Here is a 17,942-nt window from a genome sequence, read left to right as displayed (position 1 = left end):
GACACTTGCAACCAAAAACAGGAGCTCCAAGGTGCCTGTCCCAGTTTGGTACTGCTTTCAACCTCATCTGGGGAGACACTCATGAAGATCCACCACAGCTTGCAGCCCAAGGGTATCCTGAACAATGGAAATACACCAGCAAAGGGATGATCTTATGGGGATCTCACTGCGGGTCACAGACTATATGTGAACTAAGACATGATCTCAGCATGGTCACTGGTGCTGAGGGTCTGAGGGACATTAAGTCCAATAATTCTGATATAAAATGAGCTTTCTCTGCTTAGTCACCACCAGATACTTTGAAAAGGCCAGCCTTCCGAGAAATCAAGACAAAACGCTCATAGATTGGCTATTAAATGTCCTGCTTGTGGGAAATAACAAGATTAAAACGTGGAGACTAGCACACAATGGTTATCTTAGCCCCATCACGGTCTCCCCTTAATGCCACCCCCCAAAGTTTGTTAATGTGAAATGAGGCAAAATTTCTTTCTAAGAAATGAAGGTGGTAGAACCAGACTAGGGAACACGGAAATTCATCTTTGTTGTTAGATGGTCACAATTAAAAAGTCCACCCATGGCCTAATTACAGGGGCTGCCTGGGCTAGATGTATACTAGAGTAACTGGAAGTGGTGGATGGGGATGCATCAAAGTATAATGAGTTTGGTCTAAAACCAAAGAAGCGACGATGCTGTTGTTGAAGCTTTACTTGCACGCATCAAATTCCTTAATAATATAAAAGATAAGCAGGCAAAAGCAAAGGTGGAGTTCAGAAATATGCAGCCTGGGAGAGCATGCTGGAAGGAGTGCTACATCCCCAGTTACTATCCCTCAAGCAACTGGCTTGAGACGATAAGGAAAAGTTGCAAACATACCAACTCTATAGTTTTCTGCAGGGATCACATCTTGAAATGATTATGGTTGAAATAAGGGACACTGATATATCTGGGACTTGTTTAGGAAAAAGTCCTTAAAAAAAACCAAACCAAACCAAAGAAAACAAACAAACAAACAAAAAACCACCAAAACCATTAGAGCTTAATGCATTAGAAATGCAGCTGCATCACATACTGCACTAGGATTGCCCATGTTTAAGCTGCAGGCAGGAAAGTGCCAGGCTGAGCCACTTCGTTACAGTGCTTACCATCATAATAAGACAGAAAGTGGCTGCTACTCCACTCTGACAAGTTTTTAATTGCATCTAGAAATTACCTTCTACTTTAAATTTCATTCCGAAATTGCGCCTAATAGAGGCTGCTAAAGATGAGTTTGCCACACTTCTAAATAATTATTATTAATGTGACACTAACATCTTTTGCTGGAGTTTACACCACCTCAAGTGTCTTTCAAATAATGTCCTTGTCATTAAATTTAGCATCAAATGTGACTAAAATGCAAAATTATCCTGACCTTTTAATTCCAAGTGGCTCACCAGTCACAGTCCTCCTTCGTAAGAAGGCCCGTCTCCTGTTCTGTTTTGGTGACATTAGTAAACATCTTTCGAAGGACAGAAGAACACCTTCCCACATCAGAGCCTGATTAACACACATGCACAACCTTAGATGATATCCATATCCAAGACTAAAGGTTATTAACAGGCTGCATTGTCTCAAGACAACATGGTCCAATCTACAAGTCCCAGGACAACCAGATTTTCAAGAGCATCTTCCATGACCTTTAAATGAGCTTCTACAAGCTAATTCTATGAGCTTTGCATCCTGTCAAGGAAAATACCACATGCAGTCCCAACACATTGAAAATCACCAACACTGCAGCACTGGCAAACCATGGGCTTTGGAAATCCAGAGCCACGAGGATCTGAAGCCACCAGGGAAGCAGGGAATGCGGATACCCTCATGAAATCAACTATCCAACAATCTGCTATCCAAAGTCAATGAGAAACCCTCTAGGTAACGATGAAGATTTAAAAAGGAGGTAAAGAAGCCTCCTGATCCTTCAGAAAATAACTTTCCCAAAAGAAGAGGCTCCAAGGAAACTACACAGTCACTCCCTGAAGTTATCTTTTGGTTTTCTAAGGGGCAAAGTATTCCACACATTTTGGAAGTACTCTAAATAAAGCTAAACTGGATATTAAAGAATCTCTGCAAATATAAATCTAAAATAAATAAAAGAAATGCACAGGAGGAAAAATCTTATCAGTGTCTCCCCACACAGTTAGTATACAATACTAGGATTCTTTTTCCTGAGACATGAAATATATATAAAACTGGCATATAAAGACATCTCTGGCTACAGTTATTTTGGAACTGACTTTAACCATCTTTGTTTTATTACCTCAGATAGCATGATGTCATCAGAAGCCTTTTAATGTCTTTTAAGACCTTTTCCAGTTATTCCTAAATTATTAGGTGTGAATATGTGCATGTGTGTGGTATTTCTTTATTTCTGCAACCATGTGATAAACTGCAGTGTCACAAGATAAATTGCATTCAGTTTACAAATTTGACCTCCTCACTTGAACTCTGCCTGCTAATCCATTTCAGCTGGGACTATTTCTAATATGCCATACTTCTGAACAGCTTTCAAACAGCTGTAGGGGCTTTTTTGGTGTGTGTGTGTGTGTGTTTTCAAGTGGATTTTGCATTAAAAGTATTTTCTTCTTTGCACCAGAAAGTGGAACAGATTACAAGCAGAAAGACCTCATCTCTCAACAGCTCCAGGATCAAGTGTCAGACACATCTCGAGCCAAAGGGGAACAAGAGCTGGTCTAGGTGTATAGGAAACTTTTCTGATGTGGGGTGCTTGCACCTTTAATAGTGTCCCCAGTAATACTTGCCACACACCTGCAATCCCATTAAAATCCTCAGGAGCTATCCTCCTCCATCACCCTGTAACAGTTTTAATGAATGTTTAGACACTCAAGCCTGGCCCTCAAATATGTCACCCCATGTCATGCAGGTGAAACATTACCCTACCATAGAGGGCACTCAGTTAGAACAGGTGCTGTGCTGCTACCTGCTCAACGCCAGGAAAGCAATTTGGATACTCCTCCTTTTCAGGAAAATTTCTGGACTTAAAAATAAATAAACAGCACTTCTGTGCTGTGATACAAAAAGGATAACTAATAATCAAATCAATTCTGGTTTTTCCTTTGGAACAGATGAATGTATTTTAATTGTTGTAGATGTTAGTTTTCCAGAGGTAGCATAGAACCAGCTCTCACTAATATGTTTTCTCTGTATGTTTGAGAAGTTAACTGCTTTTCAACAGCTTTTTTTTTTTTTAAACTTTCTAAATTTCCTTGCTTGGTTTCATTCCAGTTTTTTAAAAGGTAAACGATAAAGTTTTGTTTGCAGTTAGCCAGCATAAACAAATCATCTCTCAACTACTCACCACAATTTTTCACAGAAAGGACAAGAATAAGTTTTTTAATAACTTGTTTAAGTATCCATGACAGAAGAGTCTTCCTGTTGCCAAGCTGCCACTTGCATTTGACACACCTGACCAAATAGCGAAACTCCTGCTTTCTTGGCATCTTCTTGAATCCCAGGCAAGATAGATGCTCCTAATAGCACTTCTCTTTCCTTCAGCTGATGGGTACATTTACTAAGCAAAGCAACCAACTGCACAGTTTAAGCCTGTGCTTAACTCTACAAATGCTCTGAGATACCAGGATTCACCAGCACCACCCTCAATACAGGGTGTAAACCTTAGCACTTCTGCTGCACAAGGAAAACAAGCCGTCCCCCTTCTCAACTTCAAATACAACTAGGAAGTCTCAGCAGCATTCATAAAACTAATATGGGTGAAAATTAAGGATGTGGTTAAGGGCCCCTGTCAGACCGGGGTCTTGCTGTACTTTTCCAAAAGAAGTTTGATGGCATCAGATATATAAATATGACTGGCTGAAGCAATTAGACCTGCATTTGCTATAAACTCTGCAATCAAATATTCATTTCATTTTGCAATGTCATCAGTAGTCTGACACAAGTAAAAGCAAATTAAAAATGCAGGAAAGTATTCCAGGTAATCATGTGCTTTTTTTTTAAGGAGCTAATTTCCTTATTTAAATTACAGAGACATACTGAATGGGATGGCTGTGAGAAAAGCCTATTGCAGGAACTGGCAGAGGCACTGGGTTTGGGTATATCAGAGCTTTTGTGTGGTGGTCCTTGATAACAAAAGCACCAATCCACAGGGTGACCTTTTTTTACCCACTCTAAGCCCTCATTACAGATCCTTTCTACTTCTAGAAAATGCACTCAGCTGGAGCCAATAGTAAAAACCTGACTATCTTCTAGGCATGCTGGTTATGCTGCTTTTGGCTGATATGTTTTCAACAAGTCACATAAATTATTAATCCTTACTGAATTAAAAAAAAATAAAGGCATTAAGAAAAAGTGCACTTTTCTCGGGTGCTCCTTTAGGAAGTTCTGCACATGGAAGTCTCAATGGATACTACAGTTTTATTCACAGTTGGCTTGGGTTTAAATATATGAGAGGAATCATTGACTCTTAGTATGATGAGCACTGCTCAGGCTTTCCTTAACATGGAAAAGGAGATCTTGCTAATGGTTTGACCTGAAATAAAGAAGGCAGACCTTTAGTAATTAGAACAAAAAAAAGCTTTAAATTTCCCTTCTTTTTGCATAAACCATTACAGAGGTCACTTGGCCAAAAAGCATCAGCTGCTGAAAGCCACAGAGAAATCTGTCTTCTGAATCTGTTTTCTGCTGAACACCGTGGAGAAACCTCTTTCTTGCTGGTGCTTCTTCATTGATATGCAGAAGTATAAACAGAGATACAGTACCCAAAACATTTTTCCAGAGCATGTTTTTTTGGTTGAAAAAAAAATCAAATGAATGACAAAGGGAGACTGTAATTGTTTAAACAGTACAAAGACAAAAAAAAAAAAAAAAGGTGCTGACCACTTAGCAGAACGTTGAGAGGCAGCAGGTTTTAATCCAGTATTAGATTTTTCAGTAAAAACCATTTGGTAGACTTAGGATTGACTTTCTTGATTGACTGGAATTGGTGGCGAGTCACTAATAACCAGAATGAAAGAAGGATGGACAAACCCATCACTGCTCCCAGATGTCAATCGCTGCTTCACACCAGATGGCTGGGGCAGGACTGCGACAGCTTGAAGTGAGAACCACCCTGAAAGGTAGCATGTACACTTACCTGACCAGCATCACAAGTCATGTTCAACATCCTCAAATGGTAATTTATTAGGTATTTGCTGGCTTGGATCCCCTAGAACACTTATCGAAGACATTAACACCTATTCCCACCTCTGGAACAAGTGATTCCAGTAAGCACCACATCAGGGCAATAAAAGTGATAGTGACTGGTCAGAACTGGGATACCAGCAATCCCTGATGGCTGATGTACACTTACCATGTTTATTTTGAATGGCTGTAAGAGGAACCGCTGCCCACAGTGCTAAGCAAACCCAAGCAGTGGGTGGTCCCAGATGAGAAACGTGAGAAGCTGCTTGCAGAAGCCCATCTCAAGCCCTTGCTCAGTGCCACCAACACAAGCACTTCTTTGTTAACACCTATCTTCAGATCTCTAGATTGTACTTCTATCATTCACATGGCACCAGCAGAGAGAGCATGGCAAAAAATTTGAGCTTGCAGCAATAAACAAAATGCAGTATATAAACAAAGTTGCCAGGAAGATTCATTTTTGCTGAGTAGTATCAGATAAATAAATTATAAAGAACTGTAACTGCTACCTATTAAGAGACAGATTTATACGATAGCTAAAGCTTTCATAGTTTAGGCAAGAATGTCTAATAAAATGGCACAGCTGTGATTTAGTAAGGTGTTTAAATTCATCGTTACATATATTTCGCATTTCCGACTGGTCTTCGTTACCAAGTCATATATTGGCTTTGCCTGATATACGTATCCTTTTTTGCATATGTAATGAACTTATCAGCTTCCAGTAGAAAAGGCAATTTTAGAGCTATCTTCTCCTAAGGTTTGTGCTTAAATACGCTGGATGACTCATCCACTGTACTAATAGACACAGTGAATTCAACAAGGCGAAAAATGTTAAAGGCTGAGATTCTGCACAGCACAGTAGGAGGATGGAGAGCACAAAGAAATTAAACTGAGAGGGCCTGTCTTACCCAGCAAGGCTTACTGGAAGTGGGGGGAAAAAACCCAACAAACCTCCTTATATACTTTTATCATTTGCTACAACCTTATAGGTCCTTGCATGTCAGACCCCGATCAGGCAGGCAGCATCCTCACTGCTGCAAACACAGGTCAGGGCTGCGAGAAGATAAATCCCCAGAAACATAGGCTGAGGTTCCCAAAATCCCTCCTAAAGCCTTCAGTCACCTGGATGAAATGGTCAAGGCTCCCAAACCAGCTTTCAACATCCACAGAAGCCACTGGGGTCTTAGCACAACCGAGATTTCCAAGGCTGTGTTTTAAAACCTAGCTTTGGGAAGCATTCCCCCAGATCCTGGCCCAGATTCTCTCATTTCCAGGTTGGAATGGACTGATGGCTCAGCTGCTCTGGATTTCTGCATAACACTAACCAGAGGATTTCAGCTCGCTGGTCCAACCACAGTGAGCGCAGTCATTGTTGGTCAGTCTGTGCCCCATTCCAGAAAGCGGGAAATTAGCAGCAACATTTTTAAGGTTAGGGGAGAACTATATCTAACTCTGATTATCCTTCTCAGTGTCATCATGCACGTTCTACTGCAGCCACAAAAGCAAAGGGATCTGCAGGATTTGGTGCTGCAGTTACACCACAGAACTGCATATGAAGACATGTCAGTTGAATAGTGCAAGATTTCTTCCTTAATGAAATCTTCTCCCCATATTTTTCATAAATATTTAAATGAACAAAACCAGAAAGACACTACAAATCTCTTTGTCCAGTTGCAATGTTTTGAAAATAAAACACAAACCGTATTTCTATTGGATTTAATTCATGCTGAAGTTCAAGTGAACATTTAGGCAGCATTTATCATCTTCAGAGCACTGTGCAAATGCAAGCTAATGCATGATTTGTGGTCCTGCTCAGCACATCTGTGGCTTTCTAATTCCCAAGTATCTACATGGTTCAGCCTGACTTGAGCCGTGCACTCTGGTGAGCCAGGAGCCACCCACCACCCAAGCACTGGCACGCTGCAAATATTTCACATCAATGGCAGCTCTGGACACTATGCAGTAAAATCCCAGTGTGGCTCATTTCTATGTTTCACAGCAGTTCCTACTTCAGAATCAATTCTAAGATTTAGTTAACACAGCTCATAAAACACTATTCCATCCATCTAAATGGCAAAGAAAAGCAGAAGTAAAAAAGGCAAATAAATAAATGTCTTACAGATACGATCTTCCAGAGCATTTTTGCAGCTCCCCTTTTTTTCCCAAATAACGGAGGACTTATGCTTATCCTCCAAGATGCTTACAAGTCAGCTTTCTCTTTTAATCACAGCACTTCGGAGAGTAAATAATCTTAATTGTCTTGTACGTTGCTGACTACACCAACAGGAATACACCAAGGGATATGGCCCAGAAAGGAGCTGGTACATCTCAAATGATCAGCAATGAATAAAACAGAGGCTATATTAAAAAAAATAGAGAGAGAAAGAATTTAGTATCACTGCAACATGAGAAACATAGTTTCTGACATCTGGGCAAATATTTGTCTTTCCAATGTATGTAGCATATAAACCTATGTCCAACTGGGTACCCAAACCAGTGAGTTAAGATAGGAGGTTGGATCACAGAATCAACTACTTGTGACCCTAGAAAAAGACAACTGTATTTGCATGAACTCTGACAAGCCAAAGGAGACTCCTGCTTTTCCGAAAACTGTAATGCTGTTGGTGTTTCCTATGGGACTTGAATTAGGGACTGGCGTGGAGGGCAGGCAGGGCACATGCTCCTGTTCTAAGAAAAAGGGCAAAAGAAAAAATAATCAAAGGGTTAGAGAAACCATTTGATAGTCTTGTACTGCAATTGGAGCCATACTGCTCTGAAGTTGTCTTTGGGATTTTTGCTTAGCAGGCTACTTTAACAGTGGAAAAATCTGAAAGTGCTGTAAGGCTTCCAGATCTTTGAGGGCAACCAAGAGGCCTGGCATTTTTGGCAGCAGGCAGGAAGCCTTCTGAGTAACACTCTGTGTTCATTAAAGTCATCACAGCAGGATTTCATATGCTTCCTGCAAATATCAACCCTCAGCAAGGAGTAGTAGCATGGACAGCTTTCCAGGAACTCCAAATGTCAAACTGGCCATTGTGAGGTACAAGGGACAATGCTGCTAGGTGTACTTTGTGCTCCTTCCTTCTGGCTAACACAATGGTTTCATCCTCATATTTTCTAGGAAACAGAAGCTGAAGGCAGGCAACTTGGCTGAACACTCAAAAGGGAATACAAAACTCTCAGAATTTATTTGCAGATATTATATAGCAAAGCTCCTTTTTCTCCTATTTCCTCTCCAGACCTGCACCATACCTGTGCATTCTCACCTGGCAAGATTGCTTAGGTGAAGTCAAGAATAGAGGTCCTCACATGAAAGCAAAGTCTATGATGGGGATCTGTATCTATCAGTCAGCACCTTTCCTGCTGTCAAAGTAAAGAAAACCCAGAAACCCAAGCACTGGGGAGAAAAATGCCATCTCTCACCTCTACAAGGAATGGTGAATAACACTTTGCTTCACAAGGACATGATGGTAGGATGCCTGCAAGGTGAGGCACAAGCATAGCCAAAGTCGTCTTCTACTAAAGGTTTAAAACACAACACCTACCTGCAAACTAAGCTGATAAACCATTCCTTAAGAGAGGACAATAATGTCCTTTTGCACCCCTGTGCCACAAGAGAGACTGGTAGAGAGGGGATGCTTGGTAGTGGGCACGATGGCCACAACAGGTCACCTTCCAACCGGGGCCATCAGCCCTTTTAGACTCCTAGACTGAAGAAGAGAGGGGTTTTAGAGAGTTTGCTTTTGGTTAGTATTTCTCAAGCTGAGGCAACCACTTGCTTGTTCTTTAGTCCACAAGTTGCTCCTCACTTCTCTACCAGACTGTGGAGGAAGGACTAAGTGCACCGACCATTTCCACAGCACCATTAACTTCCTAGGACGTTGCATCTCCTTGAAAAGAAGCAGCTGGCAAACGGCACAGAATAATGGAAAGTGAGGCACCCGTAGCAGGTATGTACAGGCAGCAGCAGGGATTGCTGGCCCCACTCTGGCACTTTCAATACAAGGACAACTAGCTTCAGCTTATCATCTGTTTCCCTTGCTTAAGGGCAAAAATATGCTACACTGCATGATGAGGCCAAGGAGGAGGCTTTGATAGCTACATTATGCCTAAGCCTGGAAATGAGACAACACCGGGAACACATATATAAGAGGGAGGACTGAGCACTTTAGGGGCTCTTCCCATTTTCAATTACTCCACAATGCAAATATCTTCATAAATACCAGTAAGGCAGAAAAGAGAGAAAGCAATGGGACCCCAAACCAGAGGCTTGCTTCCAAAGTCCACACGAAGTTTTTATACCTTTTAGTCATTCCATTTCCCAGGGAGGAAGAAATTCCTGACATGGGGAGGCAGCAGCACTATGCTGCTGGAGTGGGGGAGACTGGACCTGCATAACTTCTGCGCTCTACTGGGAGGCAGCAGCACAGCCCCGGCAAGCGGTGTGGAGCCAGTTTGCATCTGGAATGAAACACGCCTTCCTCCCCCAAGAGAGTCACCGTGGCAGGGTCAGCAGGCACTGCTCGGCCAGGCTTCCCTTCCTGTGCTGTGGCTGGAAGTCAGCCAGAGACAGCTTAAGGCTTTGGAGAAATCAAGAACCCCAAGTGCCAGCTAATTTTTTTACACAGGTAAATAAGAGCGAAGTGCCTAGAGGTGATGCTTGGCCACTGGAGTGTGTGGAGTCATGGCACAGGGCCGCTCCACTTACTCCAGCCAGGGAGTCCCTGCAGAAGGTTGGATGCTATTTTTGAATCCTGCAGGCAGCATCTCCTGCAGGCTGACAGCCGAATTCCTGAGGCAGGGAGCCTCACAAGGGACTCCACTGCAGGAAAATGAACTCAGCTGTGCAAGGAAAAAGCATATTCAGCAGAATACAGCACGGCTGGGAGGCACACAGAGCCAGGCAGGCAGAGCTGGCAGCACCCAGCGAGATGACAGCAGGAAAGTGCTGGGAGGCACTGGGCACTCAGCAATACTTCATAGAGTCATAGAATCTCCTGAGTTGGAAGGGATCGACAACGATCATTGAAGTCCAACTCCTGGCCCTGCACAAGACCACCCCAAGACCACCACAGGATCACTTCACTGGAGACTTACCAATTTCTCTGCTCCAGCCTTTGGGAACGGGAACCAAACTGGATGCTCCCGTAAGAATGATGCTATTTCTCAAGCTGCCAGATGCCTTTTCTCCTTCCCCCTGAAAGGCCCTCTGCATTGCTCCCTTCTGCTCAGTGCACACATTTCCAAGAGCTTCCTGTGAAGGCCTGAATTGTCTTGAGGCAGAAGGTGTTTACAGCATTCATGCCTTCCCAGTCACCAACAGCATCCTATTCTGGTGTGAGTCCCTTCATCAAACAGGAGTGAATCTGAAAGCTGAAGTGGGAGTTGAACTTCCAGAAAGATAAAGAAAAGCTGAAGCAAGAACCGAGGATTTCCACTGCAAAAGTTTAGTGCACATAAAACCACAACTGAAGTCAGGGGAGCTTGGGCTTCAAATAAACAGAGCACAACAGACACTCGCTATGCAGGGAAAGTCTGACCCCAAACCTGCAGCCAGCAGGTAGAGTTCTCCAACCTTGACTTCTCCACCTGCAGAGTCACCCAAGTAAACAGATAGATAGATATTTTTCAAGAGTCAGAGAAAATAAATTCATCACTCCTTCTGGAGCACAGCGATACATCTGCAACAAACAGCACAAAGGAGTTAAAATTATGGTAATAATTATGTCTTCGGCATTTCAGTGCTTTGCAGGTAATAAAATATGAGGCCAACAGATTAGGGAATACAAAATACTGTGAAGCTGTTCACTGAACATTCATTGTCCCTCCTTATACCAGTTGGATGGGGTTCAGGATCTGAGGTTATATGGTGATGCAGAAGTATTAAGGGACATGGCTGAGATGCCCAAATCTCCCTGATTCCAGCATTTCTGAAAGTTCTTCAGCACTTAGCTTTCAGGAAGCATTTCAGCAAGGATTTACCCTCTACTACCCAAGCCAGTTAACCTCACTGAGAGGAAATGGTTTCAGAGGAGGGGAGATCTTGTGCCTCCTTTCTGTAGACAGGTGTTTGGGACAGGCGGGAATCCCCTTTGGTCCTCTCCTTGCAGGTTACATGAAGACACAGTGTAGCATTTAATCCCTTATGCTATTTGGAAATACTGCGAACAAAATCAAAGTGCAGTACTGATGTACAACCCAAAACCCTAATGTCTTTAAACCAGAATCTTCCATGAAGGATGGAAGCTACAGGTGACCCATCCCATGAAAAGCAGAAAGCAAACATGAAATTTCCCTCCTTCTCAGGTCAGGTCCCTCCCCCCTGCCCAAATCTAGGCCCTGGGTGCCCACTCCTGCACCATCATGAGCACTAGCAAGGATGCATGGTGTGCCTCAAAGTGAGTTTGCAAAATGCAGCTACTGGCGGAGCCGGCACATCACCTTACAAAGTTCAAACACTGCCACAGAGGTGTCTGCTCATTTTTTTTCTCTTGTTAAGTTGCCAAGGAGAGTGGAGTGAAAGTTATCTACATGATATCATTGCGAGCTAAGGATCTTGTTGTAAGTAATTTACTTAAATTCCTAGTGGATATATATACACACACATTCACACACACGCACATATGCATATACATATATGCATACATGTATATACAGAACAACTGACATGCAATGTGCCTACAACTAGGAAACATAATGCTTGCTTTAAAAAGAGGCATGGTTGACTTGAGAGGTATCATCCTACAAGATTAAATCATAAAAAGTTTTAGATATTCTACTGCCAAGTCTGCAACTTGGCCCTGAGACTTTCATAATCCTGACAAAATGGTTTGGGGGTTTTTCTTTGCTTTAGGGGACAAAAGGGAGAGGCAAAACACAAAGCCACAAACAGCAAATCTTTGAAGCACAGAGCGGAAACAGAAAGCAAGCAATGTAAAAACAGATTCAAGCCTTCCACTCCATATTTAGCTGGTATTTACAACAACAGCTAGTTGGGGGAAAAAATAATAATTAGGCAATCAGGTCAGTTTTAGGATAAAGAGTGGCCCTTTTACTACACGCAAATCCTCCTTCCACCAGACATTTAACCTGTCTTTGAGGGCTGCCGAGAGCTGACTAGAGAGAAACACAGCATTTCACCATTCACTGCAAATTATGCTTGTTTCCTTGCTTACTGGATTATTTTCAAGGGTTGCAATAAAGGCATAGACTGCCTAAAGGTTTACACTGGATTTCCTTGCCATCTTGCAACATTTAAGGTCAGAGCAAAACGAAGGGGTTTTTTTCCTTCTTTTTTGTGTTTGCTACAACTCCACTCCAACAATCTGACAGCATGTTGTATTGCCTTGGGCAAGGATACACTTTAGTAGGTTAGGAGAAATAAACTGCACAGTAACATCTTACAACCATCTAAGTCAGTTTCATATTCAGATCTAAATAAATAGAAGTTACAGTAGGAACTGAGATCAGCACAATGATGCTCATCTGCTACAGCAGGAGATCCCAAACAACTTTCCACTAAGGTTTCTCTGCCTTTCTTCCTACAGGATTTCCAACAGACCTGGAGGAAGTCCACCTATCTCACGTCCTTGCCCAAGAAAGGACACACTACGAAACAAGCAGCACCTTGCTAAAGAAGCCTCCTGGATGTAGCTGGCGGCATGCACTGCCATAAAGGAGCAGCAGCATTGCTGAAGATGGTACAACATGGTACACACACAGTTCTTCACGCTCCAGGAATAACAAGTGAGCCAAGGTGATGGGTAACAGCAAGGATGCACCAACAATGTTGCTTTCTGATGTGGAGCTACACCCAGTGCCTTTGCCTGTCACAGCACATGCTGCAAACTGAACACGCATACAGCATCCTGGCTGTATTTTGCTGTGCTTACAAAACACTCCCTGCTCCTGTCCTTTGAAGGCTACAATTGCGTCTGGGAGCCAAAAAATGAAGTGACATTAGGATCAGTAAATCTGAGCCTCCAAAATTCTGACATGGATATCAGAGTAAGATTCAAAACATTAAAATCACTGCTGAAGGATAATTTGACCTGCATAACCATACATTTTCTCACACATATATAATCATTTCCACAGGGGAGGGTGAAAAAAAGAAGAAAGTAAGCATGAATTGGAACCATTTTAAAAATTCATGTGACTTTTTGTTACTGGAATTGCCTTGTTCATTAGTGACAAAGATGTTGTTAATTCTAGGAGAAGGTGGAATAGGAACGTTATAAAAAAAGTTAAGGAAGGTGTGTGCTAAAGCACCATTCGGAGTATGAAACATAAAAACTTTAAATTATGTAAGCTCACAGGATCTTACAGTTACACCTGTACTTCACAGGCTTACAATGTGGATTTTCAAATTTTTCTAAGAAGTTAAAGAAAAATCAGTTGTGATTCAAAATAGGAAGTGGGGGGAGACACCAAATTTGCTTGATGTTTGGAGAAGATCATGTGTTTACTACCCTGCTTTCCACCCACAACAAGCACACGTTTTAGCAACGAACAGTTGGAGAAGCAGAAGTTGCCAGTGAAAGTCAAACATTGACATGCAGAAGGCATCTGATTTTATTTTCTTTTTTTTTTTCTTTTATGTTAATTCAGAAAAGCAAAGCTTCACCTTTTAGACTCCGGGATTAAATAGACAGCACTGAGCCCCTTGTTATCAGATAAGCTGCTACCCAGGGAAACCACAAAAAGATAAAGCTAAAATTTTTGGCTTTCTCTCAGAAAGAGACCATGACCCTTCCCCCTGTCCTGAGTGAAAGGTCCCTGATGCCCTGGGCAATACCCAGCCACGGCATGGTCTTGCCTCACCACCAAAGTCACAAAGAGAAAAGCTGAAGAAGTTGCCAGAGTGCCAGTGGGCAGCACGTTGCCTCCGCAATACACGGCAGCACCTTCAGCCACTGAAAACACATACATCCTTTTTACTGCCAACTTACCATAAAGCAAATGTCTATTTTAGCTATTCCATCAGATGATGAAGCTCAGTTTAATTAATTTCCAATCCTTTTAAAATTATACATCCCTGGGAGCCCTGTTGGTCATGGCAAATGGCAATTTCAAAGAAAGCAATTCTGAGAACCAGCTGAATTTGCTTTTAAAAACATTATTTAAGAGCTACTCTGCCTAATATGTTCTACAACCATTCCCCAGCAAGTCTAATAACAGATTTTCAAGCAAACTTTTAAACATTTTTTTCCAGTATATCTCTTCAAGCCAGGATGTGACAAAGTTAGTGGAAGCTTGAACAATGGTTCTTGACAGTGGAATAACACCTTAAACTTCTCAAGGGCATGCCAGGTCAGTGTTCTTTCAGATTTTTTGCTACTCTGTTAAATTTTTAATATAGCTTCAGCAAATAATGAGTTTACAGACTGGGACTGTTCCCAAATCAAGGTACCTGCAACTGAAAACGAAGCAAAAATGCACAATGCCCATCGGTGGCATTAGGCTACATATCACCCATCAATTGTTACACAGACTAACAGTCATGGGAGACCATTTCAAGGCCAACATGGTAACTTTATAGACAGAAAAAGGGTCAGGATGGCAATGGTGATAAAGCGGGAGGAAAGCGGCGTGCAAGCTATAATTCATTATTTTACTACTACCATAGTACTCAAAAATCCCAGTGGAGTCCTAAGCTTCAGCCTGCTAAGTACTGCACACACATACAGTAAAGCCCCTTCTGCCCTGAACAATATATATTCAATACTTCTGAGGACAAAGACCATGAAAGAGGCAGTGGCGCTGTCCCTGCAGTGTAGATGGCCAACCAGGGCAGGAGGAGGTTACGCACCTTCTTGCAAGGTCAGATGAAAAATCAATGCCAGGCAAGCACAGGTCATCTGAATTGCAGTCTGGTGCCCACTGCAAGGCCAGCCCTTCCCACTGTGATGTATGGGCCAGCGCTGCTATAGGCCATGTTTAGGTACTGCGTGCATCCTCCCGGAATGCCACTTTTTGCTACTACAAGTTGTTAATTCAGCAAGGAAAACAACAGTATCCCTCTGAATGCCCTGCAAAAAACTAATTGTTTCAGAGCTGTACTCTGTCTGAGCCTCTCTCAGGATTTTAGAACCCAACTGATACATGAAGTAGTACACCAAGTACGGAGAATACACGCCCCTTGAGGAACACAAAACCTTCTGATAACCTCCCTAATCAATACCTCTCCAGTTACAAAAGTTCATGCAACACCCAGGACCCCTTCATTTTTAGCAAAATTACATAAATGCAGGAAGGTCTCTGTTTGCAGAGAAAACTGTGGCACAAGCCATTAAAATCAGTGATCCACAACAGAAGGAAAAAGAAACTCAACACTGCAGTTCTCCCTGGAAAAGCTCATCCTGGCTCAGCAGGATGGCTTACTAGGGGAGGAACAGAATTAAACCCAGCAGCATTACCCTTGGCCCCTAAATGCAAGACCACTGTATATTCTATTCCCATTACCTTCACAACTATTACTATCCCACTCCCCTCTGAAAAAGTGGAAGTCCCTATATTTTAGGGATTTGAAAATTGACACAAAATCAGTTAAAGCCTTACCTGCTGCAAACACACTTTGCTATAAACGGTAAGATTTGACTGGCACCTCTGTAGCAGTTCCCTGCACTAACTGTATATCAATTGAGTGCTTTATACACTTCAGTGAGAGGATTTTTCAGAGCTAGACAACCCTCATTTCTTAGGATCATCATAGCAAATAGAATACATCTCATCATTTTCCTTTTCTGTCAATCAAAGCTATTTATCACAGAGGCTAAGAGTTGACCCATTAATGGGATAAGGATTACTAATCTATCAAGAATATATGCCAACAACTAATCATTAGATCCTCTGTAAGCCTATACATTATTTACTTTTGACATAACACATTGTACAGTTTTTTCCTTTACTCAAAATCATTCCTAGACTCACAGTGCTAGTGGATGAAGATGGCTACAGAGGGAAAATTGTTTTAACACTAAAAGAACCAGAGAGCCTGTATCAGCTCCTCAGACAAGATAAATCAACACAGCCACTGACCTGATTTCAGTGCCACTAAGCTAATTTGCATCAGCTGAGCACTGGACCCATTATCAATAGATTTGGAAATGAGCAAGCAGATGCAAAAAACTCATTTGGCATTGAAAGAATGGCAGTAAGAGGCTCTTATGAAGGTTTCTTTCTGAGGGTTTGATTTTTATGGCCACGCTAGTGAGTACCTAGCTTCCACACAGTGTGTGGATCAAGTGCTTGTGGATACTACAGCACGGGGCTCTTCCAAAGCATGAGTAGCAGTATAGAAAGGGTTTGTCACATAGAAGATTTTCGAGCACATCCCAAAGGAACAAGCTGGCTGTGAGAAGGACAGAAAGGGGTTAAAGCGATGATATACTCCTCCCTTTTCACTCAGGTTACCCATTCTCCACCCCAACACCCATCCTTCAGAGTTTCAGGTCAGAAAGGAGCTTGGTCATCCAGACTTATTTGTTTTTATAGTTCTGGAAAAGAGACGATAATCCAGACTAGAGACTCAAGTAAGAAGATAACTTCCATATTTAAACAGCTACACATATTTTCAGCCTATTTCAGGAGCACGGGGAAGATAACGCGAAGCTCCACTTTCCAGGCTTACCATGCTAAGAGGATAAAAAGAGAACTCTTGTTAATACTTGTGCCTAGACAGTAGAGCATTATGGCTTGGATTCACAAAGGGATTTAGAACTCTAAGTCCCACTGAAATCAGGAAATGAATGGGACTTAGGGTCCTAAGGGCCTTTGAGAGTCCCAGTCTAAGTGCCTCCTCCTTTTGAAGGCAATGGGAACAATGCCATGGCATTAAACAAGGGCAGCCCCTGCCCTCGAAACTTTAACTCTATTAAAAGACTAGAGGTTATTTGGTGACAAACAGGCACAACACCCTTGGTGAAGAGACTTTGGCCCGAATGCCTTTAAAGCTTCCACTGCACTCCATCAAATGGAGCTGAAGCAAAGTCCATACACGTCAATGAGAGCTTTGCAGTGAGATTAAGATTTCAGTCCAGGTCCTTGAGTCAGAGGCAGATGAGTTGCCACTGGGAAGACAAACTGTTCCATCTCAAAGCCTGGACCATGCACTGTTACTGCACAAAGCTCTTCGGGTAGGTAGGCAACAGTGCATGGTGGTGTACTTTTACCAATGAGCCCTTTTGGTTTCCAATGATTAAAGCTTGGCATCCCCTGATCCACACTAACAATCCTCTGTGAAGTAAATACAGTCATGATACTTGCACTTCATTTGTTATTGCTATTTTAAATACAGTTGTAATAAAGATCAGTGACATGTGCTCCTGTAGAATGGAACAGGGTCTCCCAATATAGGTGGTATCAACATAACTGAAATTTTATACACTGGTAAGGCAAGAAAAAAAATACGACCCACCTTCTGTATCTTCTGTACTCCTGAGCACAGATTAAGAGAAATAAAGGGCATTATCCAAGCAAGTGTCAAGTGCATAAATATTATTATCTGCTAATAAGCCCTTTATTGTGCTGGTGTAATATGTATGTCCCTTTTGCTTATACAGCTCCAGAAAGCTTCATAATGTAAGACAAGAGTATCCCAATAGATGACCTAATGGCAACTGCATTTGCATGGCAAATCCCTCTCTAACCAGGCTCTTGAAGGCTTCAGTTTCTCTTCCCTGTTCCAGTAGAGTATTGAGGCTGATACACAAGCTGATAAGCGCTCAGCCTCATCTATGGCACTTTTCTGT

The 17,942-nt window shown here is 42.2% G+C and overlaps 1 protein-coding gene and 1 long non-coding RNA gene across 24 annotated transcripts in view; one reads left to right on the top strand and one right to left on the bottom strand.

The window, feature by feature from the left end:
• ADGRL3 (adhesion G protein-coupled receptor L3) overlaps positions 1–17,942 on the bottom strand; it is a 508,023-nt gene that overhangs the window by 423,299 nt on the left and 66,782 nt on the right. Inside the window, exon 1 of one of the 23 annotated variants that reach the window (XM_027700298.1) lies at positions 9,899–10,117. The exons of the other annotated variants lie outside the window; for them this stretch is intronic. The gene's annotated coding sequence lies outside the window, so the exon portion shown is untranslated. Of the gene's footprint in view, positions 1–9,898; positions 10,118–17,942 lie in introns of those variants that run through there. 23 annotated transcript variants of the gene reach the window in all.
• Positions 10,321–16,292, top strand: LOC113975824. The gene is made up of 4 exons (XR_003536939.1): positions 10,321–10,337; positions 12,738–12,936; positions 14,423–14,502; positions 16,117–16,292. It is a non-coding gene; the product is annotated as an uncharacterized LOC113975824 (long non-coding RNA).

The sequence above is a fragment of the Neopelma chrysocephalum genome, unplaced genomic scaffold, assembly GCF_003984885.1.
Source record: "Neopelma chrysocephalum unplaced genomic scaffold, ASM398488v2 Primary Assembly neopelma1_146, whole genome shotgun sequence".
In the NCBI taxonomy this organism is placed as follows: Eukaryota; Metazoa; Chordata; class Aves; order Passeriformes; family Pipridae; genus Neopelma; species Neopelma chrysocephalum.
This window is presented reverse-complemented; position numbering and strand designations above follow the sequence as displayed.